The sequence below is a fragment of the Chaetodon trifascialis genome, chromosome 6, assembly GCF_039877785.1.
Source record: "Chaetodon trifascialis isolate fChaTrf1 chromosome 6, fChaTrf1.hap1, whole genome shotgun sequence".
Lineage (NCBI taxonomy): Eukaryota > Metazoa > Chordata > Actinopteri > Chaetodontiformes > Chaetodontidae > Chaetodon > Chaetodon trifascialis.
The window spans coordinates 28,277,846-28,290,719 of NC_092061.1; the positions used below are offsets into that span (position 1 = coordinate 28,277,846).

General features: G+C 40.3%; 1 protein-coding gene across 1 annotated transcript in view; it reads left to right on the plus strand.

The window, feature by feature from the left end:
* The window catches only part of LOC139332198 (multiple epidermal growth factor-like domains protein 9), a 42,842-nt gene that overhangs the window by 12,465 nt on the left and 17,503 nt on the right, over window positions 1-12,874 (plus strand). The window lies entirely within an intron of this gene.

The window sequence follows — 12,874 nt, forward strand, 5'->3', positions numbered from 1 at the left end:
TAGTAAAGCTTACAAAATAAACTTTACACAGCACACTGTTATTAACCTGTCTCTGCCCAGACAAAAGCCTCTTCCCTGAGATCACCATAGGGAGAAATTAACATGTGTTGTTGTCCGTCTGGTATGTCCAGCAGAGTTTTTTCAAGCTCAATGACAGGTATTGATTAGTTAACGAATTTGATGGCAGGTAGAGGAAACAGCGAAAGTTGCCCTAATTGAAACTGAGTGGGTTATCCTTCTCTCAGTGGGATGGTCTTGGATTGGTGAGCAAAACGTGGTGGAACAGTCTGGCCTATAGCGTTCACATACACTTGTGTATGATGTGTGCGACAACAGCAGTGATGATCCAGCCACTAGAAGGTGCCGGAGGAAGTTCACAGTGACTGGGGTGTTCCTGATAGGGTGATGGCCTGCTCACATCACAAGAAAATGTGTTGGTGAATCCAGTTAAACCAATTTCATCTCTTCAGCGAGAAGCTGCTGTTTAAGGGTGTAATTAGTTGTGAGTTTGTGAGCTCCAAATGCATCCATAATCTCAATCTCCATGTCATACCTCTTGGAGGTGAGGTGATGAAGGACAATGTCAGTATGTATACTGGCTTCTTGTGGGACTGTCTAAAATATTGTCTGGTTTGGAGGGGTTGGTTTAGTGGTTGTGCCATGGCAGTCATAACATATTTGGACTTTGGTGGCAGGTGTACTAACAAGCCTTTGCCTGTCCTGTCTCTGTTCCTTCATCCTTCATGTACTACCTCTTCAAGAGATTTCTTGGACATACCCAATGGATGTCCTTCACTTTGAGGGGTCATCGTCATTGTACGCAATGGTTGGTGATGTTTTAACATGTACATGTCTGTTGCCTTTCCAAAAACCAACACCTACGGACTTCAGTCAGATATGCACTGCCTTTCTTTGAGGGGTAGATAAATAATGAATCCTGTTTCTATGTTCTTAGGGTCTGCATAAATCAAGATTGCACCTGTGAAGGTTTCCTAACAGTGGTAGTAGTATATCTGCTCAACCAGGTCCAGGGAGACAAGATAGGCTAGAGGTGAGAGCCTGAAAAGCTTGGTAGGAACTACTTGGACATTCCCACCAACCTGGTGAATCTGAAATAACTTTATTGCCGACTTGGTATTCGTGATGAAACTCTTTCCTGTTGTAATAGGCTTTGGATTCTTTAACACCTGCCTCCAAGTTCTTCTGGGCCCACACAAATGTTGTTTGAAAATGGGAGGGCAAGTCCTTCATGAATTGGTGAGCTGTGTAGGTGGTTGCAACACTGACGTCCTTGGGACCGTACAAGGGGTGCAAGGAAAGAGTCATCTCTCTTCCAGTCATCATTTCAAATGCTGTGACTCCTGTGGAGCTGTGTGGGGTGGATCTGATGGCCATTAGTACCAGGGGGAATTTCATGTCCCAAGCCATTAACATATGTCTTCAGCATGTTGACAAAGGTGCAGTTGGCACGTTGGACCTGGCTGGATAACTGGGAACTAGGCTTGTGGAATTTTACTTCTACACCCATGTGCCATAGGTTATGTGATGTTGGAGGTGAAATGAGTAGCTGTTTGACTTCCTCCTAAGCAAACTTGAGGATAGCAAGTGAGGAATAAAGCTTTGACAAGTGCAGATGCAGTCAGAGCAGATGCTGCACAATAGCTAACTCGCTGTCTTGTTGGAACATGGTGAGCACGGCAGCAATCTCCACATACTGACTTGCCTTTGGACCCAGTTGGTAGCGGGTCCCAAGAGAAGTCTGGGGCCTGCTACCACAAGATGACCGCGGGCCTAAGTTCAGGCCCTGGCGCAAGGTTATCTTGTGTTCTGAGCATACTTGTCTTCAATGAGATTACCTTGCAAGTCCATCATACAGGAAGCAATACAGCTGGTAAAGGGATGGTGGCAAGGGGCTGGAAGAAGGCTAACAAACCAGGTATCTTCTGTCCGTCAACTGCTGGGAGGTGGATGAGGCCCAGTTTGGGGTCAGAGACAGCAACAGGTGGACCCATGGGAGAAGCACAAATATCAAGGAAAAATGACTTAATCGGCTAAATCTGAGCAAGTCAACAAATTCAGGCAGGCAAAATGCTCCGCTTCTGAAACGTGCCCCCGTGGTGTTTGCAGCTGTGTGAAGGATGGACCAAAATCACATCACAGGCGCAACATCATGGAGATGCAGTTGGCGGAATCTTGGGATAACCCCTTATACATATGGAAATGTTGTTTTAAATTTTTTAAATTCAATTTTATTTGTATAGCGCCAAATCACAACAGAAGTTGTCTCAGGACACTTTCCATATAGAGCTGGTACAGACCAAGCTCTTTTATCTACAGAATTTTTACACTTTGTTTTTGTGCACAAACTAATTCATGATAAAATCTCATCTAACCCTCAACAAGAAAGCAAACCCTATATTCAAAAATGTCATACTATTCCTGTAATCTGCTCCATAACAGTGTCCACTCCTCTGGGAAGGCTCTCTGCAAAATTTGGAACCTTGCTGCCGGTTTTGCTTCCATTCAGCCACAAGAGCATTAGTCAGATCCAACACTGATGCTGTGGGAGAAGGTCTGGCTCTCAGTTGGTGTTCCAATTCATCCCAGTGGTGTTGGGTGTGGTTGAGGTCAGGGATCTAGGCAGTTGTCCACACCAAACTGGAAAGACCATTTTTTCTAGAGCTGCTTTGTACACAGGGCAATCATGTTGAAACAGGAAAGGATCTTCTTGTCCAAACTGCTGTCACAAAGTTAAAGAGTATTATTGCCTAAAATATCATATGTTGTAGCATTAACATTTCCCTTAATTGGAATTAGCCCCAGACCGAAAGTACACAGTGTAAAATACATGCAATTTAACATGAGCTTCATAGCAGCAGGAGTTGTAGCCTTTAGCAGCCACTTGTGTTAATTTGTTCTTCAGTTGCAATATCCCATTGTTATAGGCCAAGTAGCAGACCTTCTAATTGATACTCAGACAAGAGCTGACTCCCCTCATGATTTCACTCAGTCCTTCTTGTTTTAATCCATTTATGACAGACACACACTGTGAGAGGAAGGTTTACTTCCAGATACCTGAGAGCTGACTGACAGCATAGGATGAGGGAAAAGCTGGAAATATTCTCAAAACACAAACAATCCAGCACGTGTAACTCAGTCGGAGCTGTTTTGAAGTATTCGCTGTGATAACGCAGCCCCACAGTTTGTCTGAGGCCGCATTATGCAACTGCAATAAAATATATAGATCAAAGCAGGCAGAGCTCTCTTCTAAAAGGCTCTCATTTATTGTGAAAACCCAAGATCTGGATTTATGCATGGCTTTAGCCAACTCAGCTACATACACACACTGATCACTATTAAGACTGTCCTTTGCATTTTTGAGTCACTGTTTTTGTATGGTGGTGCATTTGTCTTACTAGCTTGCCAAATATAGATGACATGACATCACAAGGAGATATATCCAGCAGCTAGGGCTGACTGTAATAGAAGACTTATTTTCAGCTATCTAAAACATCAGTGTAAACGTCAGAATGCCACATCAGCTCCTTTGCATCAAAGAGCAAGACCTTCTCTCTAGAGCAAATAGTTTGCACAGTCATTCAGCAGTATACAGGCAGAAATGTAATATGGAATATCATTTTGTTCAAACCTCAAAGAAGTAAAATGCACAGAAAGCCATAAGACATGTTGCATTTTGAGTAAACAAATGCTCAATGTCCTCAATCTGGATCAGAGTTAATTCACTTAAAAATAAAATCCATTTAGTGTCACAAATTAATGACTTTTTGCTGTCAGTTACACAGAATGTATTTAATGTCAAGAATACTAAGCCGGCTGTGCTCTTTAACAGCATAGATCCCAGTGGGAGCATGAAAGAGGGAAACAGCCATCCATCTGTACAAACAAGCACCATGCTCGTTTTAGAGTTTCAAGTTATTGATTAACTCGCCTTTCACAAGAATTACTGATAATGATGTGACCAATGCTCACTGTCTTGATGGTGGAAGTTTATCTTTGGCTAACAGTGGCGTATTGCATGCGTGCATGCATGTATGCTCCATACCACACAGGAGAAATGTACCGTACATCTAGCAAGACTATAACTTGCTGTTACAAGGAGAAATTGATATGTAATCTTGTCTCAGGAACTAATACCAAAGGTTTACATTTTTTTCCTTGACAGATCAACTGTGTGATAATCAGAGTGTATTTCTCTCAGCACTCTTGTTATTTTGAATGAATGAAATCCTGTGCTATGTCACATTTTGTTTTATAGAGTTGAGTGTGATGGGTGTGTGATATGAAGGCATGATTATAAAGAATGGATGATACACACTTAAATACAAAACAAGGTCCAGGTAATGCTAGAAAAGAACTAGTTTTTACAGCATGTTGTGCGACCACATCTGAAATCAAGCGTGATTATAGCTATTCTATATGGTCTTACTCAAATACAGGGAAGCATGAAAAATAACAGTAAGTACACAAGTGTACTAATATATCAAATGAAAAAACAGTGCTTGAAAGACAAGTTAAAACACTGCTTACTCTCCTACCCCTGCACATCTGCCAAATCACTGCTTGAATGTTGGATTGTTTGAGAGAGTCACACAAATATTTGGACCCAACACCCCCAATACTGACCTCAGAAAGCTGTGGGTGGAGGGTTTTCCAAAGCTGCAACCACCCAGCAAGCAGTTCTGATGGAGTATATGGCCACCTTACGAGGCAGCCTTGCTAGTGGCTATTTGAGGTTGCGCTTTGATGTTTCAGGTTATCTTTGTATACCATGTTCACCATCTTATTTTAGTGCTGTAGCATGCTAACATATGCTAATTAGCAGGCCTACTAAATATGAAATACAGCTGAGGTTGATGGGAATGTTATTGTTTTGCAGGTATTTAGTCATAAACCAAATTATTAAACAAGTGGACATTTTGTCCAGATAACGCTAAATGAAAAGTAAGAGGATCAGCCAAATTAGGGTTACGGTTTCAGTTCATACTGAGGGGAACATGAATGTCTGATCCAATCTATTCAGTTGTTGTTGAGACATCTCAATGAAAACCTCATGACCATCACCTCATGATGACTGCAAAAGAAAGTCAGTGACTGCTTTAATTAGGGTTCATTCTATGGGAACCAACTACTAGTAAATCTTTCAGATTTTGGACCATAAACACTTCAATATGTCCAGGATCAACAGTGTTAATACTAATACTAATCCTAATAATAATGGACTTGTTAGTGGCAGTCACACATCATCAGATAAATATTGCTAAACCACTTGTCAATTGTCAAACTTTCTTGGAACACTAAACTTAACTAGAACTGACACTAATGAAATTCCTTCAGGTTAGCAGCTCTTTAAAGCTGGGTGACATCTTTATTCAATGTTCTCAACAACCCTAATGAGATTTCCTCCTTTTGTCCTCTCAAAATGTGCCATTCTGCCTGCAGCCATTCTATAAATCATGTGATGTACATGGAGACACACTGATAACCACTTCATTAATGGACATTAGCTTACATAAACATACATTACATAAATGTTAAAATATTTCCCAAATTAGGATCAATAAAGTAAAAGTCTAAGTCTAAAGGTTGTACCCGTACTGTATTTGGGTCGGCTCCTGTGGGCATCGTCTGGAAGGCTTTTTTTTTTTTTGTTCTTGTTAACACTACAGTATGGAAGGCACCACAGTCTGCAATGAAATATTGATTGTGGGGCCAGATGTTTCCGCCTCTGCATCATGTGTCACTCTGCAGTGGATGCATTATTGCCATCACTGTACAGTATCTTTACTCTGCATTGATTGCATGTCTTGTTGATATTGTTTGATTTTATTTGCTGGTAAAATGAGTACTTGAGTAAAAATACTGTTTTGCTGTAGTTTGATTCATATTATATTCAGGATGCACTGCCTCAGGTATATTGAAGTTTTTTTATCAGGTTGCTTAGAGAAAATGTACACTGAAAAAATTCTGAATTCATCATTTTGCGATTGTTATTTTTGGCTAAAATGTATGTAAAATTCTTTCAGAGATCAAACAAATGGCTTACAAAGCAGGTTCCACAAACTAGGTTACAGTTTCGAACCAAAGTGTAAGCAACAACACCTGTTTTCATTCAAGCATTTGACATAATGCATGTGGTTGAAGCAGTGAGCTGATTCCCAGAATCCTACTATCATCAGAAAGCAACAGTAGACTGCAGGGTTAGAGCCACATGCCTGAGGCTATGTCCACACTAATGTGATTTTATGTTAAAATGTTGTTTTAAAGAGAAAGTGATCGCCATCCAGGTGAATGTTTTAGTAGAGTATCAGAAATGATCCCCATCCAGACTAACACACCTAAAAATGCACATCAGACCATTCACATACACTGGCCTTTCGCATGCTGGTGTTTGGTGTTTTCTTCCTGCACATGTAGACAATAGTAACATGATAAAATATAGAATTTTACTGTACAACAGCTATTGGTATAAACAACAAGGTTGGCAATGCCTGTAATTCATCATCCATATTAAGTTATCCACTAGTAGTAAATGCTCATCAATATATACAGGCTAACGTTGTTTGATTTCCTCTGGAAAGGAGTCACGTGACGGACGCTCATGACTGATAAGACCCAATCAGGAAGTGTACGTCTGCGTAATTGTTTCCAAAAGTCTCGGTTAACACCTGGTCAGACTCCCAACTGTTTCAGGGGTTCTAAAATGTTGTGTGGACACAGCATAAAAATTGCAAAGGTTATGTGTTTTGAAACAAACATGTATTGTTGTGGATGTAGATATTTCCATTTAAGCATCAACATTTCTCAAGCTGAAGTGGCCCTAACCCTGCTAAAAGCACTGTATTTGATGTTTCAACACACCCCACTCCACAAATCCATATGATTATGATTAACAAGCTAGAAAACATTTCATATCTCAGCTCTGACTACATGACCTGGGCTCTTTCAGTCTTCAGCCTGTCTTCTGAACACTGCTTCAATTGCTCTCCTAAATGTCAGGACTTGACTTGTTCACGCTTGTGTTGAGGTAAGCCAGCAGAGCCTGGCATGAGCCAGGAAAAGTCTTGCTGCTCTGTTGCTTAACACACCCTTTCAGGATTTGGCTGCACACCCAGCAGTACAACTAAACCTGTTAAGTGTAGTTCACTGTTTATTTTTGCCAACCATTTCCCTCCTGTTAATTAAACCGGTGATCTCTTCCTTGTTGCTAAGAGGATGTTTGCAACTGTCCGCTCTTATCTGACACAAGTTACAGCCGATTGTCAGCCTTGCCACGGCAGTCGTAGAATGGGGTTAAGCTTTGTCGCCCATGTAATACTGACCTACTTAACATGTAGATCTGACGCGGAGTGGCTGGGCCAGCACAGTGCAGTGAAATCACACCAAAACAATAACAACCCCCTCCTCCAGGCCAAGAGGACACACATTAACACCAGGATTACTGATCACTGAGCGAGGAGGTTTCAGCATCTCCAAAGCCTCACCTCTGTGCATCCAAGAGAATAATCTGTCCTTGAGTCCCCTCACCACTGGGGCAGCAGTGGGCCTGGTGGCTGTGCAGGCTGCATGTTAGATGACAAACATTTTCATTTTTGAGCTGTTCAGTCTAAGATGAAGGCTCTGTAGACACAGATGGCAGATTGTGCTTCATTGCCACAGGTCAGTGTCTGACTGGCTCCCAGCCCGACGGACTGATAGTCAGAGCAGAGAGTAGGCAGTGGCAGCACATAAAAGGACTGTTCTAGGGTGATTTGTGTGATCTTTGTTAATTTCCTACATTGCCTAATTGATTTACACCTCACTGGATGGTTTTCCAGCCTCTGTTATATGAGGTGTGTTGTATTGCAGCTAACTTCTTGGACACCTCTTTTCTATTATTATTATTATTATTATTATTATTATTATTATTATTATTATTATTATTATTATTATTATTATCCGTTCTGGAGCACTATTATTATCTGTTCTGGAGCACTGATGTGTCTAACCAATTCTCATCAACATAATATCTCAGGCATGTCTTGAGGGAATTTTCTTCAAAATTGTCACACACACATTCAAGGATGAACTGATTCTATTTTGGTGGTCAAAGGTCAGGGTCACTGTAACATCAGATAAGGAGGTTACAGTGAATATGTATGACAGAATTTCACACTCATAGAATGATGAAGTAATGACATTTTATACCCAAAAAGTAATACAATATAATGGTCTGCAAAAACCCTTTTCTGTCCATTGTTCAACACCATAACTCAGGAACAGAGGGGGAGATTGTGGCCATATTTCGCATTTGGTCAGATACTGAGTTCTTGGGCACTTTGGGCACTTGGGCACTCATCCACTTTGAAACTGTGCTGATTGTTTAGATCTGCTGTGCTGTTGGGTTGAAAATGTGTGTGAAGTGTCCACGTTTTACAATTTCTAGTTTCTTTGCAGCAACATCCATATTTGCAGCATTGTAGCCCCCACAGGCTGATTGGTTTTGCTGACATTGAGCTTCAGATGATTCAGATGACGTTCTCTCTCAGTCCTCTGTGCTCCTCTGACACAGACAGCATGTTTCTCACTGGAAAGGGCTCTCTGGAATCATACATGTCAATACAGTCCTAACTTCCATTTCACCATTTCACGCTTAGTACCTTTTACTAAATTCCTTCAAAGTCTTCACTACAGATATGAGTCTAGACAGACATGCATCTGATCTGAACTGCAACCAGACTGCCTGGCATAGGCATATAGCCACGAGGCAGTAGTTCTAGTTTGCCCTTTCTTTCTTCCTCTCTCTCTTTTCATTCTTCTAATAACAAAAAACAGCTGAAATTAAATGAAATCAAACAATATTCAAAAGTCATTATAGCAATGATTAGCTATAGGTTGAAGGTTTTATTTTACAAGAAAAGAACACATAAATCAAAGGCAACAGATAATCTGGCTTCACTCGTGTGCTGGAATTTGCTTTGTATTCCCTGTGGGAAGAGCTGTGTGGACAGCAAGTTTTACTTTGCCTTGAATCTTTATCCGCTGATCAAGGGCAGCAACAGGGAGGTTGGGCAAAAGGATGATGATATTATCTAGGGCTTCAACTTAGAATTCTTTTCACTATCGATATAAACAATTATTTTCTCAATAATTGTGAAAAAAATGTGAGAAATTAGAATTTTTTTGTCATAATTCTCTAAAACCAAATGTGACATCTTCAAATGACATTACAGAAATAATAAAGAAAATCCTGAAAACTGAGAGAGCTTTGGGTAAAGTATTTGTAGATTCATTTTCTGTAGATCATCTAATTGATTGACTAATCATTTAAGCTCTAATGAAAGAATAGAAATTTGTCAACTGTCAGATTCATGCTAAGATTTTAAAACACATTTACAGTGATAGAGGATTTATCCATATTACCCTCTCCTGGTGCCTGTGGGTGCTGATTTGCTGCTAATTGAGAATGAGTTGTATTGTCATGTATTAGAAAAAGTCAGCGTTGTAGACAATGACAGTATCCCGGTCAGTAGTGCTGTATGCAGCCATCTTTCCTGCCAGCTTTCGGACGGTAGGCAGTATGGTTTCAACCATGCCAGGCCATGTGTTAAGCAGTGTCTGTTGTGTGATACACATGGTATTTCCACAAACCGCCTATGCATGTCGGCACAAGCGACGTGCTCTTAGCATGCTGAATATAAATGGTGTAGAAAGCCTGGCCCTCTGGCATGAACCAGCACTGTGCCTGTTGGGCTTTAGCCCACTGAGAGATGTAGGAAGTTGGTTAGTGCAGAAACAAAGTTACACTGATCTTCCCTCACCGTTCTTGTCCACAACATCGGCAACTTGTTAACATTTGCAACCTGGTGGCCTTTTGTAAGATAAAACGTTAACGTTAGATTTCAGTGTTTATAATAGTCAATCAACCAAAGATGGGCCTAGAAACATCAAACATCATAAAATGTATGTCAGACGCACAACAAGGACACTAGGGACAGGGACCATTCCCAGAGGTTCACTGCTCCTTCTGTAGTGAGAGGTGGGTGAAAATATGTAAATAAGAGTTATTTCAAATCCGTCCTACCCACTGCAGGCTTAAGCTTCTCTTTGTTTCAACTAACTGCTGATCAGGGAATAAACACCATTTTGTTTTTGCTTAAGCTTAAAAATCAATACAACAGTATCAACTATATCTTAATTGTATAAAGTAGAATTAAGTGTAGAAGAGAAGTTCACCAATTACTTTCAGACTGGAAGTCGCAGAGATTCTGAATCTGAAAGTGATGCACCCTGTGAGGATTCCCAGTTAATCTCAGATCACTGTTAAATTGTGCAATGTTTAGAGGCAGGTCCATGAGAAAAGACAAGAGCTTGCATCAGCTGCATGTAGCATGCAGCTATCAGAATTCAAATTGTATTACATTTCTAGAGCTCAAATGATAAGTCAGTTAATTAATTAGTGGATTGACAAAAAATTATTCAGTAACTATTTTAATTATGAAGTAAAAAATGTCAAGCATTCTCTCTTCACTCAGATGTGCCTTTGCTTCATTGAATATTGAACATCTTTGGACTTTGACTGTTGGTCAGAGAAAACAGGACCTCTGAAGGCACTACTTATGGCTGAGGGAAATTATGACAGACGTTTTTCACAATATTGATGAGTGAACAATTCATCATTTAATTGAGACAACAATCGAGAGATTCATTAATAATGAACTTACATCTCACTGTTACCTCAGAAAAACAGACATTTGTCGTAATTGCTTTGTGGAAGGATTTATTTTTGACACTGCAGTCACTTTAACAACACAGATAAAAGTTTTGATAATTTCTTCACTTTGCTTTAAAACTTTTCATTTAATGATCTGTTAGATATTAACTACAATACAACACAGTGCATCCCTGATCTCAAGACCTTCACTGCTTAATGTTTGCTTTTAGGATAAACTCATGAGTGGAGTTTTTGCTCACTGTCTCTGAGACAGTTGGACATTATCTCTCTGACTTCATTTCATTGAGGTCATGATGCTGCATGTTGACATTTTTCTTTTATTGTTGGGTGTGTGCGTGCGTGCGTGCGTGCGTGCGTGCGTGCGTGCGCACGCGTGTGTTTTTAGCTGGAAGAATGAGGACTGTTGATCTCCCAGCCTTGTCCTCAGCAGTGCCCACGCCCCACTAAGCATCGCCATGGGCCTCTTCATTTGCATTAAGTACAGTTGTTTTAACAAAGCCCTGTTTGTCTGAAGACCCACGCACACGCTCATGGAAAGTGCTCACAGTCACTATTGATTTACTTCTATTGTTTTGAAGTTATTGTCCCCAGATTATGTTTCTGAGCCCATTGTCTAGGTTTGAGGGCTCATCAGACTTGATTTGGCTTTGTACTTTTCCAAAAAAATTCCCCCAAGTGTGGATGGGATAAAAAGCACAGGATGGAGGAGTGCAGATGCAACCTGGGAAAAACACATTAACAATTGAAATATGCCATGTGTGTAGTGTGCAATATTGTTGAAGAGCTCAAACGTAAGGAAATGTTCACTGAGAGCAATCGTACTCTGATGTAGATCTTATGTAGAACGCATAAAGCCTCAGTTATGTTCAGTGTTCTGATTTATTGTGTTGTATTGTGTTTATTGTATTGTTTATGGCCCAACCAAAAAAAGAAAAGTACAATTTTTGCCCAATAATACTTTTTTGCACATAAACAGAACCTCAATACGGATTAGTTGTCACTGCAACACATACTTAGTGGGACATTTTTCATTGTAAAAATCAACTTGTCAGTGCTCTCTGGTGGACAAACTACACAGAGGTGACACTTTTTCTTAATTAGCTAAAAGCTAGTTTGCCATTTTTGCACTGAAATTTCCTGTCACTTATCAGCTGACATAAACATATATGGCCATTAAGCTGTTGTGGGCTGATTCAAATTAAAATGTGTTTTGGGTGATTAGATCACAGTCAGATAGTGGTTGACCATATGAAGGTGCAAGTTTAAATGCACCCAAAATGCATTGAGGATGGTTTGTGATCCAATTGGCCAAACACGTAGAACACATTGTTACCACGTCTTTGCAGCCTCTCAGCTCTCTCACCCATACAGATCATTCCATGGCTGCACTGATCAGGGATCACATAAATGCTACAACAGCACTCTACACTTTCTGTTGGATAGTGTGCTGAAATCGCTGGAGCTGCTAATTAGAATCACTGACGCTCCCTTCTTCCTGTCGCTTTAATGTAACGGGGAAACAGATGGCTGATTTCAGGGTATTTTTAGTGCCTTTAAGCTACCATCACTACAGGGGCATCACTATAGGATTGTAACCATAAAATAATGTACTGATTCACAGACCAAGCACTGCTTGGGTAGGACAGATGTGATCAAGCCTTCCATTCGAAAAGATAACTACATATTAAGGGCTAAACACCATGCATTTGAGGGTATGTGGAGGCCCTTCATTAATTATGTTAAAGACCTATATTTAATCAGCGAATGAGTGATTATTGTGCACAATGCAGTTTTTGGTTTTTGTTTCCTTACTTTTTGATTTTGCTCTGTGTTAATGCAACAATTGGATGTTTTGTTGTATAAAATATGAATGGAATTGCTCAATGCATTGTTGATCACCACATATGGAATTAGGTGTATTGGGGTGGCAGCGAAAATCGCTAGATTAATGTTAGTGGTAGGTGAGGTCATGTTATTTAGTGGTGTTGGTGGACCAATCCTTTAGTTATGAAAGAAAAACTTAAGGTAAATAAGAGGTTTTATGCAGTGAGGTGCTCTACACTATTCTTCAACACTGCCCAGCGCTGCATGCCAAACACAGCAGACAAACTGATGTGAGCAGTCTGGATAGCTCTAAACTGT